The sequence below is a fragment of the Anas acuta genome, chromosome 2 (genome assembly GCF_963932015.1).
Source record: "Anas acuta chromosome 2, bAnaAcu1.1, whole genome shotgun sequence".
Lineage (NCBI taxonomy): Eukaryota > Metazoa > Chordata > Aves > Anseriformes > Anatidae > Anas > Anas acuta.
Window position 1 is genome coordinate 84,539,165 of NC_088980.1, and position 23,786 is coordinate 84,562,950.

Below are 23,786 nucleotides of genomic sequence, written 5' to 3' on the forward strand. Positions count from 1 at the left end.
AGAGGGATCTGGATAGGTTGGAGAGCTGGGCGATCGCCAACCGCATGAAGTTCAATAAGAGCAAGTGCCGGGTCCTGCACCTGGGACGGGGAAACCCTGGCTGCACGTACAGACTGGGCGACGAGACGCTGGAGAGCAGCCTAGAAGAGAGGGATCTGGGGGTCATGGTAGACAACAAGTTGAATATGAGCCGGCAGTGTGCCCTGGCAGCCAGGAGGGCCAACCGTGTCCTGGGGTGCATCAAGCACGGCATTGCTAGTAGGTCAAGGGAGGTGATTGTCCCGCTCTACTCTGCGCTGGTGAGGCCTCACCTCGAGTACTGTGTGCAGTTCTGGGCACCACAGTATAAAAAGGACATGAAACTGTTGGAGAGTGTCCAGAGGAGGGCTACGAAGATGGTGAAAGGCCTGGAGGGGAAGACGTATGAGGAACGGCTGAGGGCACTGGGCCTTTTCAGCCTGGAGAAGAGGAGGCTAAGGGGAGACCTCATCGCAGTCTACAACTTCCTCGTAAGGGGGTGTCGAGAGGCAGGAGACCTTTTCTCCATTAACACCAGCGACAGGACCCGCGGGAATGGAGTTAAGCTGAGGCAGGGGAAGTTTAGGCTGGACATCAGGAAGGGGTTCTTCACAGAGAGAGTGGTTGCACACTGGAACAGGCTCCCCAGGGAAGTGGTCACTGCACCGAGCCTGACTGAATTTAAGAAGAGATTGGACTGTGCACTTAGTCACATGGTCTGAACTTGGGTAGACCTGTGCGGTGTCAAGAGTTGGACTTGATGATCCTTAAGGGTCCCTTCCAACTCAGGATATTCTATGATTCTATGATTCTATGATCAACATTTTCAGTGCTAAACCATTCTCCTGGTAATTTTTTTTATCTTCATCTGACCAGATGACCAACTTGTCAAGTATTTATACATGTATATTTGTATTGCAGAATCATATCCAAAAGCTAACTGACATTAAACAGACATGTAAGAAAGCAATATTTATAGCCCCACTGAGAAGTGAGAGAGGAGTATAAATGAAAAGAAAGACAACTACTAAAGTAACTTCATGATAAAGGCGTTTGTCTTAGGAAGCAGCTAGTTGCTCCTTACAGGCCTTTTTCCAAGGGAAAGCAGTCATGACTAGCTAATTCTTGAATCCAAAGGTTTTTTGCCTTCAAAGCAGCAATTCTGAACATAAATGAAAACTGTCAGGCAGTTGACAGAAGATTAAGACAACAAACCACAACATCCAGTTCCCATTTCTATCATATATTTAGTTTGTTTTGTAACAGTGTAGTAATTTGTCTTGTAAGTTGGTTGACATGGTGTTGACTTCCAACATAAGTCACTTTCTCTTCCAGTTCTACAGTTGACTTCCCAGTTAATGCTCAAAATGTCACAAATTTGTCATGCTTAAGTGTCCCCAATCTGCCAGCATATAGCAAATTCACCAAGGTACTTGATTGTCTGTGATCAGCCTGGTTCCCAAGTTAATACTCCTTCTAGCAGTGAGTTAAACAATTTAAATGTTGAAGAGAATATTAAGTGACCAGTGTTGTGACCTTATAAAAGAAATGTCATCTCAGGAACTCAAATCCAGCAGTAGCCAAATGCTGACTTTTTTTTTTTTTTTTTTTTTTTTAAATCCTTGTACTTGGAGCCAGAAGGTTTATTGCTAAGTCATACTAAGTATCACACAGAAAATAATCATGAACCAATTACTTTCATTTATTGCTGCATCCCAAGGGTGTGAATCATGGCAGAACATCTGAATTTTATCCAGCATTGATGTAGTTCATTGGTTTTCTTAGGTGCAATTCTCACAGGGAGGTTTACATCTGCTTAATCAGGAATTGTCTGAAGCCACCATCTTCAATAACATTTTATATGTTCTTTTCTTCCAGAACTATAATAGATTTTAAATTTAAAGCAGTGACAGGTTTTCTTGATACCATTGAAAGAAACATGGAAACACCTTTAGAAAATATTGAACAGCTTATATTAAGGAAGATCTTTAACTGCTAGTAATTAGAGAAATGTTCTGGCCCTCGGTCCAACTTTGCTCTTTGTACTGAAAATAATTGTTTCTTTCATATTCTATGCAACAACTTACATATTGCCCTGAACATTCTTTCTCCCTAACTATGACCTAACAGGATCCAAAAGATACCAGTCAACACTACAACTGTGACCTGCATTTCAAAAAGGGAAAGAAGAGAAGGTGTTGCTTCTCACATTACTGCATGCTGATAGAAGTCCTACTGTACAATTCAGTCTGATCTATTGTGTTTTTTCATAGTCTTCCTCTCTTTTCATCCTTACATAGAATGCATCACCTGACTAATTTCTCTGTTACACATAAGCCACACAGATCTTTCCTCTCATATGGTGCAATGGGCACAACAGATCTCTGTAGGCCCGTGCCTAATCATCTTTATCTTGACAAACCAAAACCACTGCTTGAGCACGTTGCTATCAGAGTCATAGAATTGCAGGATATCCCAAGTTGGAAGGGACCCACAGGGATCATCGAATCCAACTCCTGGCTCCACACAGGACCACCCAAAAATCAGACCATGTGTCTGAGAGTGTTGTTCAAATGCTTCTTGAACTCTGGCAGGCTCAGTGCTGTGACCACTGCCCTGGGGAGCCTGTCCTGGTGCCCGACCACCCTCTGGGTGCAGACCCTTTCCCTAGCCCCCAGCCTGACCCTCCCCTGTCCCAGCTCCATGCCGTTCCCTTGGGTTATGTTGCTGTCCCCAGGGAGCAGAGCTCAGCGCCTGCCCCTCCACTCCCCTCATGAGAAAGCTGTAGAATGCCATGATGTCTAAAAAAAAAAAAAAAAAAAACAAACAAAAAAACTACATCTAAGAAAAATTTCAGGCAAAGGTCCATTCAACCTTCCTGCCTCTTTCCTAGAGCAGCACTCACCTTGAGAGTTGCTCACAGGGTCCAGAAAGCTCAGAGTGCTCAGAGGGTCCAAGAAGAAGAAGGGAGTCCTTGAGGCTAGGATGCAAAACCCCCAAAGGTCAGTCACACAGCATCTCCTTGGGTGCACTGGGATAAAGGTGTCCTCAATCTGCTTTTCCTCTATCAGGGTGCAGCTGAAGCTCTATGTCCAGCTGTGGGTAATGTAGATTGCAAAAGTTTGTAGTGAGCTTTCTCTAACTATTCTGAAAGCTGAAGGAATTAGGCTTTATTGGAGAAAAGAAAAACAAAAATAAAAAAAGATATCAAGAGAGAGCACTAAATTTGCCCTTGTGACCATGGGAGAAAGCATAGGAAAAATGAAAGGCAAGTGTTCTTCAGTGTTTGGGACAGACCAGTCTGTCATGGATGGTCTCCCATCCATCTCCCAGTGCTTGGGGCTAAGACTACATGATCTCAGACAAGGTCACTTCCAGATCTCCAATTCTGTGACTCTGTTAATGATGTTGTAGGAAGTGATTCCTGCAAAACTGCAAACAAAACAGTTCTCCTGCTGAATATTCATACATTTCAAAACACATTCTGAACATACAGCTGGTTTTGGTAGGTAACCACAGCAAATACAGGGTAAGAAGGATGTGTGAAATATCGATGCTCTTGATGTATAGTGTATTTGAGCTTCATTCACCTACAGATAAACTTATATAAATTATAATTTCCAATAAGTGATGAAAGTGATTGCAATAACATTTAACTACCCAGAGACTGGTATGTTATTAAGCTTGCATGATATTCAATTATTGTTACAGCAAGCTGTAGTAAGATAGACAACCACCAATGGAAGATCACAAATAAACTCCCAGTGGGAAAAACAATGTTTCTCAATGACAAACAGTAAGAACTCTTGTTTAGCTCACTTGAAATTCATTTATGCATTCTTACACTGATTTATGCACTCATAGTTATTGCTTAACCTTGAATAATCTTGGTAAAAGGCTTTTTTATTTAATGAGTGTGCATGGAAGGGTGAAGGCTAATGAGGTATTAGTATGATTTATCCACTTTAAAAATATTTAGCTCTAACTATTCTTCTTAAGGTGCATCAGGCTTATCTGCTTTGGTAGCACTAAAAAGTCAACAGTTATGGTATATCTGAATCACATAAATCATAACTACATCAATGTTATAAAACCATTATTTCAGTAAAACTAATACGTAGAGACATTATCCTAAAAAGTATAAAAAGCCCTGAAAATATTTGCACCATTGCTTCAGAAAATCTGTTAATTGCTTTTTGAAAACCAGCTCCTAATAAAAAGAGATTTAATTGATTCTGCAAGCACTTTCAATTAAAACACCAGTAGAGAAAAAAATGATGTTGAACTCTATTTTTTTTTTTCAGGCAAGTGAATATCTTAGAATTATTTATAAAGGATGTTGCTATTAGAGGTTCTTCATCCGTAACAATTTATGGGCCAAGACTTTCTCATATAGGGTTAATTCCTCAGATGGTGCAAACTGTCATCAGTAAATTCATAGGCATGAGAGTTTGCAGGGGCTATAGGAAAAATATAACAGTTATGGCAGAACTCTTTATGCACTATTAGGCCTTAATTGCCCTGATCAGCCTCACCCAGGATCTCCACTCCTATGCCTTTGCCTGTGGGTCCAGAAGGTCTTGGGCCTTTCAGTTCTTGCCTGCGCTACACCATTGGTATAACATTGTCTCCAGTCTTTCTCTGGCTTCATCTTCTGGATGAACCTCAAATCCATATAGTAGCTTTGTCTCCAGTTCTGTCTCCAGCCATGTCTTCTGGATCTATGCAGTAGCCATGTTTTCAGTCCAGTCCCTTGGTCCATCTCCTGCTATCCCTTATGGGGACCCATGGACCTGATGCATCACCTTGCCAAGCCAGGTCTGACAAGAGAACCTGTTATCAGCACCCTGATCAACCTATCCTGCTCAGATATTGTGGGGCTCCACCTAATTTGGTGAATGCATGCAAATAGTAGTAAAGTACTCTTTCTTATGCTTCTCATCTCATAACTTTTCTTACTTAGACATTATTTTCCCAGTTCCCTTGTGGCTAAAATGTACCATAGGTTGTCTTCAGGGACCAATTTAAATTGGTTGATCAGCCAAAATTGTCTGATGATTCTGAGACCCCAAACTTTCTATCATGCACAGAGTGAAGTAGACATTGCCACAAAATTCTCCCTCCCAATGTGCAGTTATTAATTTCTGCATGTACTTCCTTTTTTTTACAGAGAACTGCAATCCAGAAACTGCAGATGAACTGTCAGTTATATCACTAAACATAACAAAAGTGGCACGGGCACTTGACTTAATTCTAATAGCCTTCCTGCAAACTTTCTAAGTAGAACTCAGCAGAAGACGAAAAGAATTAATACAACAAGAATATAGGAGAGTTAACAATTTACAATGTGAAAAGGGTATACCAAATCCACACATGCATGAGTTTCACTTAGATCTCATGGGGTTAAATGATCTTTTTTCCCTGCTTTCTACACATACATTTCAGAAGTACTGTTTTCACTAGATTTGAGACTCTTAATTGTTTCCTGTAATCTTAACTGATACTGAATTTACCTAACTATTATTGTAATAATCTTAGTCCAAGGTAGCTCCCTACAACCACATTATAAAAATTATGATCAAAGGTCTTGCTTATTTTCTTTTGAAGGAAAAAAGAAAATGATTTCGTGTGAAATTCTCTCATTTGCATGATTCATTTAATAGACTGTAATTCACATCATGTCTTAAGAAGAGTGGATCTTAATGCTGCTACATTTGATTCAGGTTTGTTTTGAAGGATTGATTTCTCTGCTCTGACAGTTACTTCCAAGAACCTTTTAAAAACGCCACCAGTGTGTATTCTCTACCAGGTCCCTTTCAGATTTAGGATTTCTTATGTTTCCTTTTTGTGTGTTGTTAAATTTGCCTTAAAGTTTGCTGCAGTTATCAAACACAGAAACACTGGTTAGTTATTAGGCTTCATGTCATGACCTCAAATCCACTGTTCTGAATCAAAGTGATAAGAATCTTTCTGCATCAGATAGTTCAAATCAGTATTCATAGACTATCATGACCACCATTACAACAGAAATCTCAGGAATTAAGCAGCTTTCTGAAATAATTTCAATCCACTTATCTTGCTTTACTTTCTAATGTGTTACAAGAGATCTAATAAAACTATTAATTATCATTTTTGTCAGTACTTGTTTTAGTATTCATTAACATACAATTTTCATTCAGCGATATCAGAAGTAATCTTCTTGATCCATCCCTGCTAAATCAAGATAATTGCAATTCCATTTGAACAATATGAGAGAAGCCCAGAACAAGCATACACTGTCTTTTTCTCTGTCTTACATATGAGACATAGTCATGGGGGAAAAACAAACAACCAAAAAAACCCCACATTTTATCTTTAGAAACAGTCATTCACTTTCATACATTTGCAAGTCTGTAGACACCACGGACTGATCTAAAATAAAATTTTATCCAAATAAGAGAATTTTCTGGTTGAAACATTTATATTTTCCCCAGTATTTATATGTTATGGACCATCCTCTCTTGCAATACCTTGATTTGTGGCACAGTTGAACAGAACTTTTCACACATGATGGCACATAGCTGGAAAAGACGCCTCAGAAGATTTTTTTTACCTTTCTCATTATCAGTGGTCATTATGCTCATGCTTATTCTCTGAAGAACACATACTTGTTGTATAGAGATACTGGTACAACATATACAGACTTATTAGTTTATTGGTTTCCTACACTAGAGAAGTACTATATTTTGGTCTTCTTTTATTCAAACCATCTCTAGTCTGTTTTTTATAGCTTAATAATACTGTGTTGTTTTTTGTTTGTTTGGTTGGTTTTTGTAGAGTGCAGTGGGACTTATTGGTGAAAAAATCTATATAAAAACTTCATGTTGTATTTACTGGCTATGTTCATTTCATTGATTTATGAGAGCAAGAAAGAGAGCAAAAACGGTGAACATGCTGTCTGAAGGATGTGTGCTTTGTGCTACAATTAGTGCTATAGTGGGGGGGGGGGGGGGGGGGCAGAAGAGACAAGTTACGTATAATTCCTCTCTGAATATTTTAAAGGAGAGTGGAAAACTACAATAAGAGTTTATTGATTTAAAGTTGATTTAAAGAATTCTAAGAGTTGCTTTTTTTTTTTTTTTTTCTTGTCTGTTTTTGTTTTCTTTCACTAAAATTTACCTTTACTGAATGTCTTCATAATTTAGGGAGTCAAGGAATTAGTTTTGTTTTTTTTTTTTCATCTTTCATTCCATTAAATCTTGTTTTTGGTCTGTTTTGAACTTTCAGATTGAAAGATGCATCTGAGCTTCCTAAAGTATATATGGTCAATACTCCTTTGAAAGTAAGCACCAGAACTGTAGCTGTAGAAAGTAATAGGTCTTCTGATCAGATACAGAAATTCATCTTACTTGGGTATTGCAACTTGGGTATTGCTGAGGTAAAAATGTCACATGTAGTACATCACAAGGACACATAAGGAATCAAGTAAAATTATTATTCATGCAGGAAACGGGTGATTAAATTAATTACAACATCTTTAACACCTTCTGTAATTACAGAAATGTTTGTAAGTATAAATTTATCATAAATATAATATTATTTGAAGTGTAAAAATTACTTTTTTTTCATTAATATGATAGCTTTTGGTATAGAATTAACTGGTTATCTTTATTATGGAGTAGATAGAATGTGTGATTGTTGTACAAAACTTCCCTTGCAGGAAGAAACAAACTTTTTACTGTTGTAACAAACTAAGGTGTTAAGAGCTTTACCCTCCTTCCCCCTCTCCCTTCCTTTTCCCCCCAAGAATCTTTCCTAATAAAAAACCTCCAGTGGCATTAATTGACAATGCTCTGAATATTTCCTTTACAAACTGACCAAAGCAACCAAAGAACTGGGCCACTCAGTCCTCCTTGTCTCAGCTCTTTTCTTTACTGTCCTCCAGTAGGACTTCACGAGTCAAGTATGTCTGTCAGAATTCAGCAGATGGGGGAGGGCTGTGTAGCATCTTTCTGGACTGCTCACCTGTTCTTTTGTTTGTTTCTCATCCTCCCTCATGATGGCTCCTGAAAGGGTCCTGGATGCAGCCAATGACCAGGGAGGATTTAAGAAGACGTCCAGGAACTTTACTTGGTACGCGCAGAAGAAATGTCTGAAAGAGTTAAAAAAAAGCATATTATAGAATGTTTAATAGCAATATTTACAGAAGAAGAATTGTGTCTCTTTTGTCTGTAAATTACATAATGTTTATTTCTTTCAGAACATAATGTTTGCATAATGTTTATTTCTTTCAGAAATAAACATAGCCAAGAAGGAGCCTCCTAGGTTAGTGAGCCTTGTCATAGGAAACTATATAATCAATGCCTCTTCATAAAAGTAATAAGATCGTCTGAAAAAAACCTTCTTCTAATTCCCAAACTATATTTGCTCCCAGTTACTTTACATCTATTGTTCAATACCTTAAATAATTGGTACATCTATTTGTTAAGCATAAAAAATACTTAAGTGTGTTTTTTATTGTTGTTAGAATATATATAGAATATCCTGAGTTGGAAGGGACCCTTGTTGATGTGCTGTACTAAATAAACCAATTACTCATTGTGCTACTGAATTTCAGATAGATTCCTTAAATCTATCCCTCAAAGTTTTATTGTGTACCACATTCCAACCCTCCTGTGCACTGACAGTGACTCCAGGTTTTTCCTTACCAACTTTATATGCCATAGAGTTTGGACTGTAGACTGATGGCACTGATAATTTAGAGCTGAAGGTCATTATTAGCAGTGTCAGTAAACTGACAGCTACTTGTTTACATAAAATCAATGGAGTTAATCAGGGCACTGAATACTGCTTCTAGTAAATTAGTATAAACAGGAACAGTTGTTCTATAGAAATGCTTCATGAGAATGAAAAGGATAGTGTAAATGCAACATACCAATGCAATCACCATTTTGAATTCATGCAATTCCCAAAAGAGTGCATAACATTTCTGATAAAGGCTTAAATAGTTTCAGAAGTTTTTGTAACCAGATAATACCTACTAGCACACAATACAAGACTGCCCTGTAGTATCCTTATGGTGTTTCAAATTTCACATGTCAATATGCCAATATACAATAATTATTCAAAACTACGCAGAAATGGTTCTTCTTGGCCAGATAACAGAAGCTGTTCCTAATCATTTGAAAAAATATATATACTTAAAAACTGTTATTAAACATTATATGAGGTTAGTGATTTAAGTTTCTAGCACAAACATAGGATACATAAAAATGTTTTAGTGTAGAATATTATAGGATTACACATGGCTTAGTCAATAAAACATAGGATGAAATGTAAGGGAAGGCCAAGTGCTTAGATATCTTCACAAGGACCTCATGTAGTAATCTTCCCTCTTCACATTTTAGCCCTTCCAGTCATTATTTTAGCTCTATTCATCTACCTAGAGAAGATCAAAAAGAATGTCAAGATTTTACTTTCTTTCTACAGCAGACGTACAATAAGCCTAATAGTAGTGTTTGCATACAGAACAAAAACATTATACAAACAATTCTCAGAAAATGCACACACTGGAAGGTTCTCCACAACTCAGTATGAAATATGTAGATAGGCACAGCTGTGGATATTTTACCCTGATTATTAGAATGCAAAACCAGAAAGAAAATCTGAGGAAGCAAAGGTATTCTCAACAGGTTCAACACATATAATCAGAATAAGGTACAAATTTAAGAAGGAGTTTTTAATTACTATCACTACTTTTCTAGAGAGCTAATAAAAAAAATATAAAAATCACTCTTTTAAAATAATCCCAGTAGGACATATAAAAGCTAGAAGTATCACAGTGAAGCAACATATTTTATTAGACTATTTTGCAATCACATTTTATTCTCTGAGCTGAAGGCATGTATTGCTTTTGTAGCAGTCACTGAAAGCAATTCAGTTATACATTTGCAACAGTATTTACCAGCAAATCTCTTGCTCAGCAGTGCCTTGCGTAGAGGCAGAAATGCTTCCTTTCAAAGGGCATTGGAGAGATGTGTGATTTGATTGCTCTCTGATGTCTGTTATGCTGATGTCTGTTATGCTGAAACTGGGATGTAAGAGTGGCTGAATCGGCAAGGGCATAGCTTTGTGTTCTAGATTTACTCTTATATTTTTGTTCTAACATTAGAATAAATCTAGAGCTACTATATGCTTACTCTCTCATCTGGTGCATAAGAGAGGGTGGAAAAGCCTTTTAAAATCCTGCACAGTTACATGCAAACACAGGGCTGTTCTGTGGTATACAGTTTCCTGATGTTTAGATGTTTTGTCAGGAAGAAGTGTGGGGACCAACTCTACAACCAGTATGCAACTTGCCAGTCATTAATGTTTGGAGGGTATATAAACTACCATATAATCACATCTGGACTGCATTCTCATGGAACACCTTCACTGAATCCTCTCACTCCATAATACCAGTGTTCCACAAATATTTTGAGACTGCTTTACTATCCCCCCTTTTTCCCCATAGCAGAACTGTATTTTTTTCCCCTTGTATCATCATTTCTCCCAAGCTGCTTCTTCAGCATCTTGATGTTTTAATCATTTTTCTCTTTATTTATCTTCAGTTTTTACTGAACTATAGCCTAGGACTGTTGCAGCTAGCATTTGCAACAGCCATAAACAGTGAGAAGCTGATACCTTCTTGCTGTATGCAACCCACAATATCTTTACCTTTACCTAGATAACTTACCTAGCAAAATCATGAATCAGTTGCTATCTGGCACCACCTGTCCTTGGCTTCTGTTGTTGATTTCCTTTTCCTCTTTCCTGTCAAAGGATCTCAAACCAGCCTTTGGGAACTTTGCCAGTGCTCTTTGATCCAATCCAATTTTAGTGCTAAGGTGAGGTTTTAGAACAATCCAGACCGGAGTGAAAAAATGCTTAAACAGAGAAAAGAGCTCTGCTGTGTGAGAGAGAATTAAAAAGGGATTGTAGACAAGATCTCTGTCTGTTTAAACTATCCTTGCAAGGTCCTTCAGTCTTGCCCTAAGACCAGTAATTTTCTGAAGCTTCCAAAGTTCTAATGAACTGAACAGAATAGGTCCACATTATTTTTATTTTTGTTAATATATATATATATTTACAGCATCCCAAAGCCTAGCTGCCTAGCTGCTCCCTGTGCTTCACAAAAGTTACATCCTTTGAGTCTCTTCTCACACTGCAGACTTCCTACAGCTGCATGTCCTTCACATTTCATACTGATTCCATCCTGCACTGCTCATGAGAATGTGTAAGCAAACACACTCTCAAACACAATCTCCTTGAGAAGAGCTTGTAAAACCAATTGTAAATCAGCCATGACAAATGAAAGTGGGAAAATCGAGAAGAATAGGACTTAACCACACCTAGTGAAACACAGAGACATCATCTAGCACAGCAAGCATCAGATCATCTCTACAGCAGAAAAACACACCATTAAATTGTGCCTATTTGATACTAACTCTGCTTTGGGGGATGGTGTTGGGGGGGATATAAATAAATAGACTGCTCTCACAGTTTCTCTTCGCATCAATAATTTCCCTTTGCATTTCAAATGTAGCTCAAGCCATTGCTTTCCCCTTTGCAGGTTTCTCAATCTACCTTAGCTTTTTTTTTATTCTGTCTGCACAATTTCTCCCTCCCCTTGTTCAGTCCATATTGCCTGATTAGTTATCTGTTTGCCCTGTTGAGCTTTGGAAACCTTTTATCACTAACTTTTCAGAGATCTCTTCCTTGTACGTGACTATACATAAAACAGCACCCTAAACAACCCATTACTTCTTGGTAAAGCTTATTTTCTGTAAAAGTCCTGGATTGCCTTCTGCTGAAAGTGTTCAGAAAACCAAGCAGTGGCAGATCTCTGTTGAAATCAAATGTGACCCAAATGAGTTGGATCTCACAGGCAGTGAATTGATGTCCCTAATAAGAGTGATGTCTTCCTTTCTTCTCTCTTCTCAGCTCTGTTTCTGTTTTCAGGCTTGTGTAACAAGCACTTCAAGTAAAAAAGTCTTAATAGAGAAGAAGACCTGTTGTACAGTGGAAATAAGCATTTAAGGGACAGACTGAACGATATGTTGTGGATATTAGCAATTAGGATGAGAAAGAATTTTTCAAACTATACCAAAACTTGTTTGCAAGATTTATATGTTTTTAGCCTTAAGTTGTTTGTTGTTTTATTTAAAGTTTCTTGAATTTAACAAAATTAATGGTTATCCAGAATGGAGTCCTTATGGATTCTATGATCTAATGCACTGGTGGAAAATGTGTGCTCCCATGTCATCTAGCCCTCAGTATGCCAGGTAGACTCACCTAAAACAAAGGACCTTGCAGGCAAACCTCAGTTCTTGTTTATTTTATGTTGATTCCTTCCCCAACATGGAGATTCCAGGGGTTCTTTACAGATACAATTTTTACTGTATACAGGGGAATTTCCACCTCTTGCATAATTATCAAAGAGCTGATTTCTAATGGATCTAAAGCCTTATTTTTTCAGTCAGCTCTGATAACAAAAGTAACTAAAGTGACAATAATGTACTTGTGCTAGCAAGGTACATGATTTGTGAAAGATTTGTCAAAATGGTTCACTCCTCATGGAAATGTGGAATGCCCAGAAACATGCAAATTCAACTATATATGAGCTGGGTAACATCACATCAATGATTCTTAAGCCCATTTTGTTTCAACTGAACATACGTGTGTCAGCAATTAGTTTTATTTTTGGCTTAAGGTTGAAAGGCACCCCTGAAAACTGGAGTTCTGAAGCCATAAACCAGCCTTTTGAATTTCTTTTATTTATTCCCCCTGTCTTCTGTTCTTCTTCCTAGTTTGTTTTAGATACACCTCATTAGTGTTTATTTGGCATTAGTCAAAGAGCAAGACAGTAAAGAACATAAAACAACTGTGTGAATGGTTGAATGACAATTTCATTTTGCTGCATAAATTGTTGAATTCTTTGTTCCATTTCCAGGAGAAAATGTGCATACAGTCTTATTTCCACTATTGGGGTCTATTTTAATAAGAAAGGGTCATCACTAAAAGCTTTCAATATGAAATCACAGATTGACCTATGTAACTACACCTCACTCTAAACCTTAGCACATTTTATGTAATTTTGAATTTAAGGAATCATACTTCTTCTGTTTAACCAACAATAATTAATCTTTGCCTTCCTTCAGGATTTGAAAATTGTGTAGCAGAAGGGGCAAACGTCAGCCATTAGCGCTATTATAAAAGGGTGGGAGAAAGACTTGCCAGAGATCTCACACACAATGTACATACTTTTGGTCACTCCCGGTTAACATTCTTAGGAGCATAATCACTTACTTTCCTGTAAACAGTCCAGACCAGGTTTATAATGAAGAAATACCAGTATGAATTTGGTGCATAGACTTAGGACTTCAATTTAATGAAATATTAAAATATATAAAATTACTAATAGGCTTTAAGATGAGCATGAATTTACTGCTTTGCTAAGCCATTTTATGTCAGGGCTTTTCCCATATATGAGGAACAACCTGCAGTATTTGGCATACAAAACCATTTTAAAGCAGCACTTGGACACACAGTCGGCTGATTGTGTCCATGTCGTTATGTCTGAAAGATAAGTTAGGTGAAATTTTCTACAATGACTTCAGTCAAAACAGCATTTAAGGCTGAAACATATAGTGTGGTCTATAATAAATATGCATATGTATATATTGGTACGTGTGTACCAAGTCACTTTATTTTTGCATACCAATCTGTGATTCTTTTTAGTAAGAGTTTTTCCTGAAAGAGTCTCAATTCAAAACAGAGTTCAGGCTCTGAATGTAACTAATACGACAACAAAATTGACTGTTTAAATGAAACATGAAGAATCCTTCACAGCAGGAGATAGCTGTGGAACACTGATATATTCATCTGACATTTTGAGTTATGTTGCCTGGGGTTACATCCAAATACTTCCCACATAGTTGTACTGAGTGCTTGCTCCTGTGTGACAAAACAGCGTTAACATTAAAAATGCATGTAATTATATTTCTATTATCTTCTTCTTTTAAGAGAGAGTACAAGAGCAAGGCTCATAATGATGCTGCAAATCATGGAAAATACAATAAAATCTTTACAACAGAAACTAAAATCGAAGTAAAATATTTCATAAATCAGATATTTAACCATAAAACTGTAGATAAGTCAGATTAATAAGGAAAGAGGGAGTGTTTGGCTATCTTCTAAAACAATGACCAGAATAAGCATGTCTTATTTCATCCTAAATTATCTACTGCATTAAGCTACTTAATGTGTAAATATTCCAGCTCCCCAGACTGCTTCCTTGGTACCTTTTGCTGGTGTATATAAGTATTTGATTGTTACTTTGAGACTTGGAGCCACATCTTAGATAACTATTGTCAGACATATTTGATGCAAGTGCGCTATGGTTTGTGTTTTGCAATTTACTCCACCTTTCGGCAATATTTTTTATCAATATCAATTTAACAAAAAATTCCATCATTTTGTATGCAAGATTATACAAGATGATCATCTTATTCCATCTTCTTCTTATTCCATTTTATTCCATCATCATATACAAGATTAGGTGTAACCTAATACAAAGGTAGTAGATTATGCAGGTTTATATGGCTTGAGACATACAATATCTCATAAGAACACATCATCCTAGTTTGAAGTTTTGTTTTTTGTTTTTTGTTTTTTTTTTTTCCCAGACACTTCTCATATATTTCTCAGTGCTTTCATGTGAAAAACTACTCCTATTTAAATATGCCAAGGAGCACAAGAAGAATCTGGGTGTTTAGTTGTCTTCCAAATCCCTTCTCATATGTATCTCTTTGCAAACTTTGTTCTGTTTAGAGGTGGGAATATATCCAAACAATTCCATATCTGTTTCTCAGTCTCTAAAGCTATTAAAATGAAATGTAATGTTGTCTAATGAGGGCTAAAATATTTCCCATAAGTGAGAAATATGACAATGTTGGATTAATATTGTAGGAAGAAAGAAATAATTAACACTATTGAGATATTAGCTCAGGAAGTGATCTTTACCTCAGCCAGGAAAAAAAAAAAATATATATATATATACATATATATATATAAAAGTTTATGACTGCATCTGGATGAACACAGAACATAATCTCTCTCCCCCCCCCCCCCCCCCCCCTTTGTCAAGTCATATGAAACCACTGGGTTGTTTGGTTGCTTTGTGTGAATGTGTGTTTTAACATCCTTTTGAGAGTTTAAGGGAGTCTGTTTCTTAGGAATACATAGAAGTCACTATTGCGTGGTCCAGAGATGCCAAAGATTTTTTCTCTCTCTCCTACAACAATAACTGCCACCCACATGTGTATCTGCCTATGTGTCCATTACTGTTTGATATGATATGTGATATATTTGAGGAAGCCTGTGGAGCAGCCATCCTTGCCCTGTCACAGCTGTTCTGGGCTGCACCTCTCAGGATCATTGCTGTCTGTGGGAGAGCTAGACTCTGTGGTCTCTGCTAATAGCACTTTATTATCTTTCACCTGTGAAATGAGCCATGACTCTTTTTACTGAACTTGGCTGATAGTAGTTTCTAGATGTGGTCTAGTATGAGGGAGAAGAGTAGAACTTGGAGCAGGTGTGAGGAATTTCTAAGAGGATTATCCTGTCTGTGCTTGGTTCCATGTCCTTTATTTCCTGTATGTATTTTGTTTTCCCTTCAGTGAACAAGATTGCCTGTACCAGCTGGAAAGCATAACAGAGAGCAGGTGCAAAGTTCGTAGCACAGATCTGGGCCCACTCACCTATAGCACAGGAGATTCAGAGAAGTAAGAATTGTCCAATACAACTCAATGGGATACTCTCAACTGAATCTGACCATGCAGAGAATACATCTTAAAATCTGGGACACATAGGTGGCCCCCTCCCAGATACTACCCCCTCTCAACATCCCACCCCCTTCCCCACACAGAGTTTGTTTTCTAATTCATAAGTAAACTAGAATATTCATTATATTCATGAATTAGAATATTCATCTAGGAATTAAGAAGGAGGAAAGGTTTAAATCTTACATAGTATAGACCTAAAGGTGCAAAGTGTCTACTGATCCTTGTTCTTGCTTATGAAGAAGGGAGAAGGATCACCTGCTCCTCCACTCTACTTATGATGTGTTCTCTTTTTTAAATCTGTTACGATGCTCTCAGTCTTTATTCCCTACTAGCACCAGTTGAATACCTAGTGCCACTGGGTTTTTCTCCCACTGCTCCAGCCTGCTGTAGCCTTTGCTTCTTATCAAAATATCTAAGCTCCTAAGTAGATGCAAACAAGTCACTTGTTATGCCTACGTCTCAGAAATCTCTTGAAAAAACAGCCTTTCAGTGACCTCAGGCCAGTCTTCAGGAAACTTGATTTACATTTTAACTTTTGACAACACTCCATTTTATCAGTGTTTTTTTCTGGCTAAAACTGTTAAAGTCAAGTCCTGGTGTGTATGCAGCTTAGAAAACACTGAAAGGATTCCACCTCTAAAGGAAAATCATGTTTGGCCTAACTGCAATGATGCTAATATTGTTTTATAATCTGGCTTTGGCTCTGCAGGACATGATGAATAATATATTCTATACAGAGTCAATTAACCAGTAGACAGTTTTCTAGTATTCTTCTCTTAGTACAAAGCCTTGCATTTTCATGTTAATGCCAAAGTCAGTGTGCCTGCAAGGATCCGGGCTATAATCACGATGTGCTGAAGTAGTAGGCTGTTCTACCTCTGGGTACAGATATTTAATACTGTGCTTTTCTGTCCTCCCCTTATCTCAAGTAGTAGAGGTCTGCAGGATTCCTTATTATCGTTTCTCTTGGAAATGTAAAACCCTAACTGCAAAAGCTATGTTTCTATCTCTGCAGGTCTCTATATATTTATCTTCACACATGTATATCAAACTTAGCAGCTATTCTTATCACATTATTTCAGCAGGTCAAGGGAGGTGATTGTACCCCTCTGCTCTGTCCTTGGGAGGCCCCACGTGGAGCCCTATGTCCAGGTTTGGGGTCCCCAGCACAAGAAAGATAGATCTGTTAGAGCATTTCCATAAAAAGGCTATAAAGATGATCAGAGGGCTGGAGCACCTCTCCTGTGAAGAAAGGCTGAGAGAGCTGGGGATGTTCAGTCTGGAGAAGAGAAGGCGCTGGGGACACCTCCTTGCAGCTTTTCAATACTTAAAGGGGCCTTATAAAAAGAATGGAGGACTTTTTACTCGGGTGGATAATGACAAGAATATGGGGAATGGTCTTAAACTAAAAGAGGATAGCTTTAGACTTGACATTAGGAGAAAATTCTTCACTGTAACAGTGGCACTGGCACAGGTTGCCCAGAGAAGCTGTGGATGCCCCACCCCTGAAAGTGTTCAAGGCCAGGATGGATGGGACCTTGGCCAACCTGATCTGGTGGGAAGTACCCCTGCCTATGGTGGTGGGGTTGAAGTTAGATGATCCCTAAGGGCCCTTCCAACCCAAACCATTCTATGATTCTATGACAAACAGCTATCCCATGTATTCTTGCTGTGACTGATCATTCTTTTATTAAATAAACTTTTCTTTTGTGTAAATGATATTTGAAATAAGATTGGATAACTTTTTTGTTGATTGTTTTTTCTTTGTTTGAACTTCTGTATGTAACAAGTCTTGTTCTTCTGAGAGGGAAGGATGGGGCCAGGCAGCTCTCTGGAGGAAGAAGACTGCTCTTTCCCCTAGAAGAAAACAGGTGTTCTTCATGAGAGACAATGGACAGTGCAGAGTAAGATAAACTAACAGTGAGACTTCTTTGAGGAGCAGACACCAAGCAGCACCAGCAGAAGAGGACCAAGGTGCAGTCACACCACTGAGATAAGGAGAGGAGAGTCTCCATGTGGACCAAAAAGGATGACACAGAATCTCTCTTTTTCCAGGAGGACTCTGAGTTACCTGAAAACAAACCCAAGAGCAAGGGCACATCCTGTAGGGGTACAGCAGTGGGAAGATACTGATTTATCAACCCTTCTTTTCTGACATGACTTATTCATTCATTTTGAGTTTCTCTATCTTAGAAGTTAACTACTCTATTTTATAGTCTAGTAAAATCTGACTTGGATTTAAAGCTTTCTTGGTCTTATAGAGAGACTTTGTTCCTTCTATTAACAGAAGGTTGAGGCAGGTCAACCTCATAACACTGGCTAATTTGCATCCCTGTGACAGAAATCATCCTGGATTATTAAATAATTTAAAAAAGATAGTGGAGAGGTGCAGGCTGGTAGCACTGCTACGTTACCAGAGCCACTGAAACTATATTGTGATTAAGTGAGCAGTTCTTTTAGGTAACATTGACCTGTGTTTGATAAGGGCATTTAACAAATGACATGTCCCTGTCTCTGCACAGTGCTTCTTCTTTCCAAACATCTGTGATACATTGACAATGTTGTAATGGTGGGCTTTACAGAATAATGTCAGGTTCTTTGTTTTGTTCATGTACAATATTGATTTTTCCACTCCTGTTATTACTTTCTAATTATTTGTAGTTCCTCATTTCCCCTTCACCCACTTTTAAAGACTTTATGCAGGTCTGGAATTTAAAGGAAGCAACTTTGCAGACAGATTCAAACTTGAATTGAAATGCTAGAATTTGATTATTTTCTAGAAGTAATCTAAAACAATCAGATTTTGGATTTATTTTTAGAGTGATATATATTTTCAATGGATAAGAATGCATTTTTGCTTCCCATTTGTTGAGAACTGTGAAGATATGTCAGGGAAATTGTTAATTTTCCTCATCTTTTTCTCACAGCTATTTCTTAGTTCACATTTCAATTCTTTTTACAGTTACATTGTTTAGCAAATCACTACTTCTATTTTGTGTTTCTTACAAGTTAAGAAAAAAATCTTTTGTTTATCTCTTCCTTCCTATGCTTTGTTTACTAGTAATACACCTGGGATGTCTAAGATGCAATAATGATCTAGGTACTGTGCTTTCCATCAGATTTCTTGTTTTTATAGTTGCTGTGAATTGTGGGGGGTTCCACAGTGTATTATGTTGATCCACCCGCAAGACTTGTTGCTTTTCCTTGATGTCATGGACTAGAACCAGCACTGCAATTCTTTTCTGTACTCTGTATTCCCATCTGTATATAAATTCCTTTATTATTTAGTGATCCATGAAATACTCACTATGATCAGCTAGTGGTTAAGAGAAATCCTGTTATGTTCCATGTAACTCTCCTGTGTACTTTGAAATTTCTTACTTATAAAACAAAATTCCTCCAAAAAGCCAAGGTACTTTTTCTGCTTCAGAATTAGGTGCCTGGCTGCTCTGCTTATTGGCAGGGGCAAAAAGTACTATGGTTATATTTATCATTTAAAACATGGATTATTGGAGCCCTAAAATTTCTTTTAATTTTTTTCTGATGTTAGGAATTAAGTGTGATGGCTACAAATGTATCTGAAATAGGTAATTTCTGAGATATAGCTGTATAAACATGAAAATTGCTACTAAAGATATTTCCATAAGAAAAGCCTGCTAAACTGCATGATTGCTGCTTAAAAATTACATCTCTATCTTTAGTTCTGAAATATTGATATTCTGTGTGGAAGACACTTTAAATGATCTCCCTGCTACTTCTACATTTTTAACAAATCAAAACTGACAGAAAAGTAATTCTAGAAATTGATTCTAAAACTAAGAGCAATAACTTTTTATTTCTAATGCATTAAAATAAAGACAATTTATCATGGGGGAAATATGTTATTTTTTATGATGGGATTGTTTAGTGTAGATTATTATTATTATTATTATTATTATTATTATTATTATTATTATTATTATTATTATTATTATTATTATTATTATTATTATTATTGTTTTAAAATTGATTTACTTTATCAGGTTGTGTCCCAAATGCTTTTAGAATCACTGCAGATGACAGGTGCTTGCACAAAACCAAGCAGAATCTGAATTACTGTGACTTCATCAAAGAAAATTCAGTGTACCAAAAATAAAATAAAATAAAATAAAATAAAATAAAAAACAAACAAACAAAACAAAACAAAACAAAAAAAAAAAAAAAAAAAACAAAAAAAAAAACATAGAACTCAAGATCAAGATGGAGTAAACATTGCTTGCATCTTGGTAATAGATCCAGGAAGCAATTTATTAAGTTTCATCTTCATTTTAATTTGCATTACCAGTAGTCAACAATTGGCCCAATACTATTTTGTCTACATTTAAGCTTCCATAGCATTAAATGTTTGTGATACTTAACCCTGTCCAAATCCTCCAATATCAACATGACTAGTCTTTCACCAGATCTTACATGCTACAAGTATCTGTTTTCTCTCTTTCTATAGCTGAACTGTTGTACTGCAAAGCAAATGTATTATTCTCCAGCCCTTACAACCTGACACTTCAAAAGGTTTATGCCCAACTCCTCAATTAGTAAAAGACAAATGTTATGTCAAGAGTAAATCACACTTTTCCTAAGTTCATGGTCAAAACCTTAAAATCATAGAATCATAGAAACATTGTGTTTGGAAGAGACCTTCAAGATCATCTGGTCCAATCACCATACCACCAATATCACCCACTAAACCATATCCCTAAGCACCACATCCAATCTTTCCTTAAACACCTCCAGGGATGGTGACTCCACCACTTCCCTGGGTAACCCATTCCAATGCCTGACCACTCTTTCTGAGAAGAAATGTCTCCGAATTTCTAACCTGAACCTCCCCTGAAACAACTTGAGGCCATTCTCTAGTGCTATCACAAGTTATCCATGAGAAGGGGCTGACCCTCAGTTCCAGACTCTTCTTGCTTATGTCTAATTGAAATGATCTATACGAATAGCAAGTAAAGATAAAGAAAATCCAAACAAGCATGAAACAGTTACCTGATAAATTATAATACTGTTTTTAGATTACAATCATTTCAAATCACATTATTAGTCTATATGTGAAATTTCATGGGTAAGATGTTTTAGCATGGTCAGTACACAACTTAATGTGAACCTGGAAAGTCTTTCCAGCACCTTGGCAAAAATCCAAATCTTCTTCACAATTTTGCTGCTATTGCCTTGACATCTTTGTTGCACCCCAGGAAATGCATAGAATCACTAAAAATTCCAAGAGCAGCTGTTAATAATCTTATATTTTCTCAATGGAAACACAGGTGTGGTTTCTTTTGTTTTGTTTTTGCAATGTTTGCTAGAAACACATTACTAAGTCAAGCCTATATTGTTTTATTTTATATACATACCTACTGAGTTAAGAATAATACTATTTTTTTGAAACTGGTATTTCTTTTCTGCATTCTGTGGGCAGGGAGTTTCTCCAGGGGACTTACCTAGGGGCCTGCAGCTTTAGCACTGATTTGGCAGCTCAGGATCCTGTTCTCCACAGGTGCCACTGCTGAACAATTGGATATATGACTTTCACCAAGGCTCCATTCAAGCGTGATAATATTTCTGTTTCTTTGTCACTTTTGGATCTCAACTAAAAGACTATTGCATTAATAAGAGAAATGGAAAAATTAAATCAATCATGAAATGACTCAGATTACTTTTGCCAAACAATAAAAAGAAGTAACCTCTCTACAAAGTGAAAAATCGGTTCATTTTATTAATTAGTTCTGTTTTTGATAAAACCCGCAGCTAACAAACTTGCAACAAATACTTTTTCTGGATTTTACCTCAATCTTCAAAATAGATGTGAATTCTTATAATATCTTTGAACATATTTGAATGTGTTAAACAAACAAAGCAACTAGTTTCCTAGGAGAATATTTACATGTGATTGGTCTTTGAAAAATTTGTTTTACTTCCTGTATTTAAACATATGAAATCACATGACAATGTCTCTTTTACCTCTATGGGAATTATGTGAAATTTTACTGAGAATACTGAGAATATCTAAAACTCTAGATTCATCTAAGATATGTAAAAAAAAAAAAAAAAAAAAAAAAAATACATCACTGTGATATTGGCTTTTCTCAAGCAGTCATATTAGTTAAAATAGGTTTAAGGCCTTAGAATCCTGTTGGCAGTGATTTCACAAGGTTGACCTCAAGGGCTCTGCACAGTACCATTAGAAACTGTGTGTGAAAGGCAGTATATAAACATAGCTAAAGTTAATATATTCAGAAATTCAGACTAATATGACTGGCAAATCCTGTAGTGCTCACCAACTTCAGTCACTAATGTCTGGTGCTGTTAAAAAAAAAGTAAAATGTCTCCACTCAGTATAAAAGAATAGTGAAGAAAAATGGTATTTAGACAGTCTGTGATATCCGTTGACAAGACTAAGATCTTAATTAGGTTTCCAAACTTCACATATAGCTTTACTCTTAGTAGTACCTGCAGAGAATACGAAGAAAGAAACTTTTTTGTTTCTTTGTTATACTAGAAGGTAAATGTGCTTTTACTGCAACTTTAAGTTTGCACCATTGTAACAGCACAGTTATTATGCAAGGGAGATGTAATGCATTTTTAACAGCATTTTGCAGCCACCATAGCCCTGTGATATGAATAAACTTGGTTATTATCAGCAATGGATTTAATTTTACGAGAATAAGTATAATTATGGGCAAATAAATACAAAATTGAGACAAGAATACTCTATATCAGTTATTGCATAATTTAAATTGGAAGAAGCCTCTGGAGTCACCTGATCCAACTCCTGGCTCACACTTATTTGTACTGTAATTGTGGACTGGGGCTCAGCTAACTGTATACACAATGATAATGTTCATCCCAAATGACATATAACCTAAGTCAGCACAAGAAACTGAATAAAAGAGGAAGGCCAATTCAAGAAGGCAACTCAAACAATGCTAAGACCATCAGAAACAACGAATACATGATTGTTGTGTTGTCTTTTTAATTTTCATACATAGCACCAAGAAGTTTATTATCATCAGTTTTCAGTCTTGGCCAGAGCCAGGTCGATAGATGACTCCTCCATGAAAGCCAGTACAATAAATCAAGATTTGCCATTTACAGTCTAAAAAGTGAAATGTTGAGCAGTGACGGGAGAAAAGAAAGCAAACCCAGGATATACCTGTGATGCAACTGAAAGCTCTGGGGCAATTCAAGATAGCATTGGTTTAGCTACATCAGCTTCTAACTGCAGTGGAAACAACACACTACAGAAATTTTGTTGGAACTGCAGACTTAGCAGTGCAGGATGAAAGCTATTCATTTAAAGCTCTCTAGTAATACCTTTTAAAACACAAAGCAAATGCTTCCCTTTTCAGCCAGCTGGGGCTGTATATGTCTTGATCTGGTAAGACTGACAACAAACACAAATGTTGTTGACTGCTGTATAATTAATACTTTCATAGGTAATAAACAGTGATTTATTTTAGCTGGACAATTAATGGGCTGAACTCAAGAGGTTCGATGCAATTTAGTATTGATTGTTTTTTATATATAATTAAATTTGCTCACAGATCTAATAGTATAGTTCCATAATTATTTGCTGACCCTATTTTAAAACTCTAAGACTACAATGCAGTCTACTTTCTAGGAAAGCTCTGGGGAAATAAAAAGAAGACTCACAATTTTCTTTTCCTAAAATACATGACATACACTAAAATTTAAATTCATTTTAAAATCAAATTATACAAATTATCCTCTGTTGGATTGCTGCATATATTACATATTTGATTCCTGTATTCCAAAGAAAATTTATTTCTAAGTTTATTTACTAGGAACACTCAGGAAATTTGTGAATTTGCAATACTATCGTATACTCCACACATCTTGATAAACAAT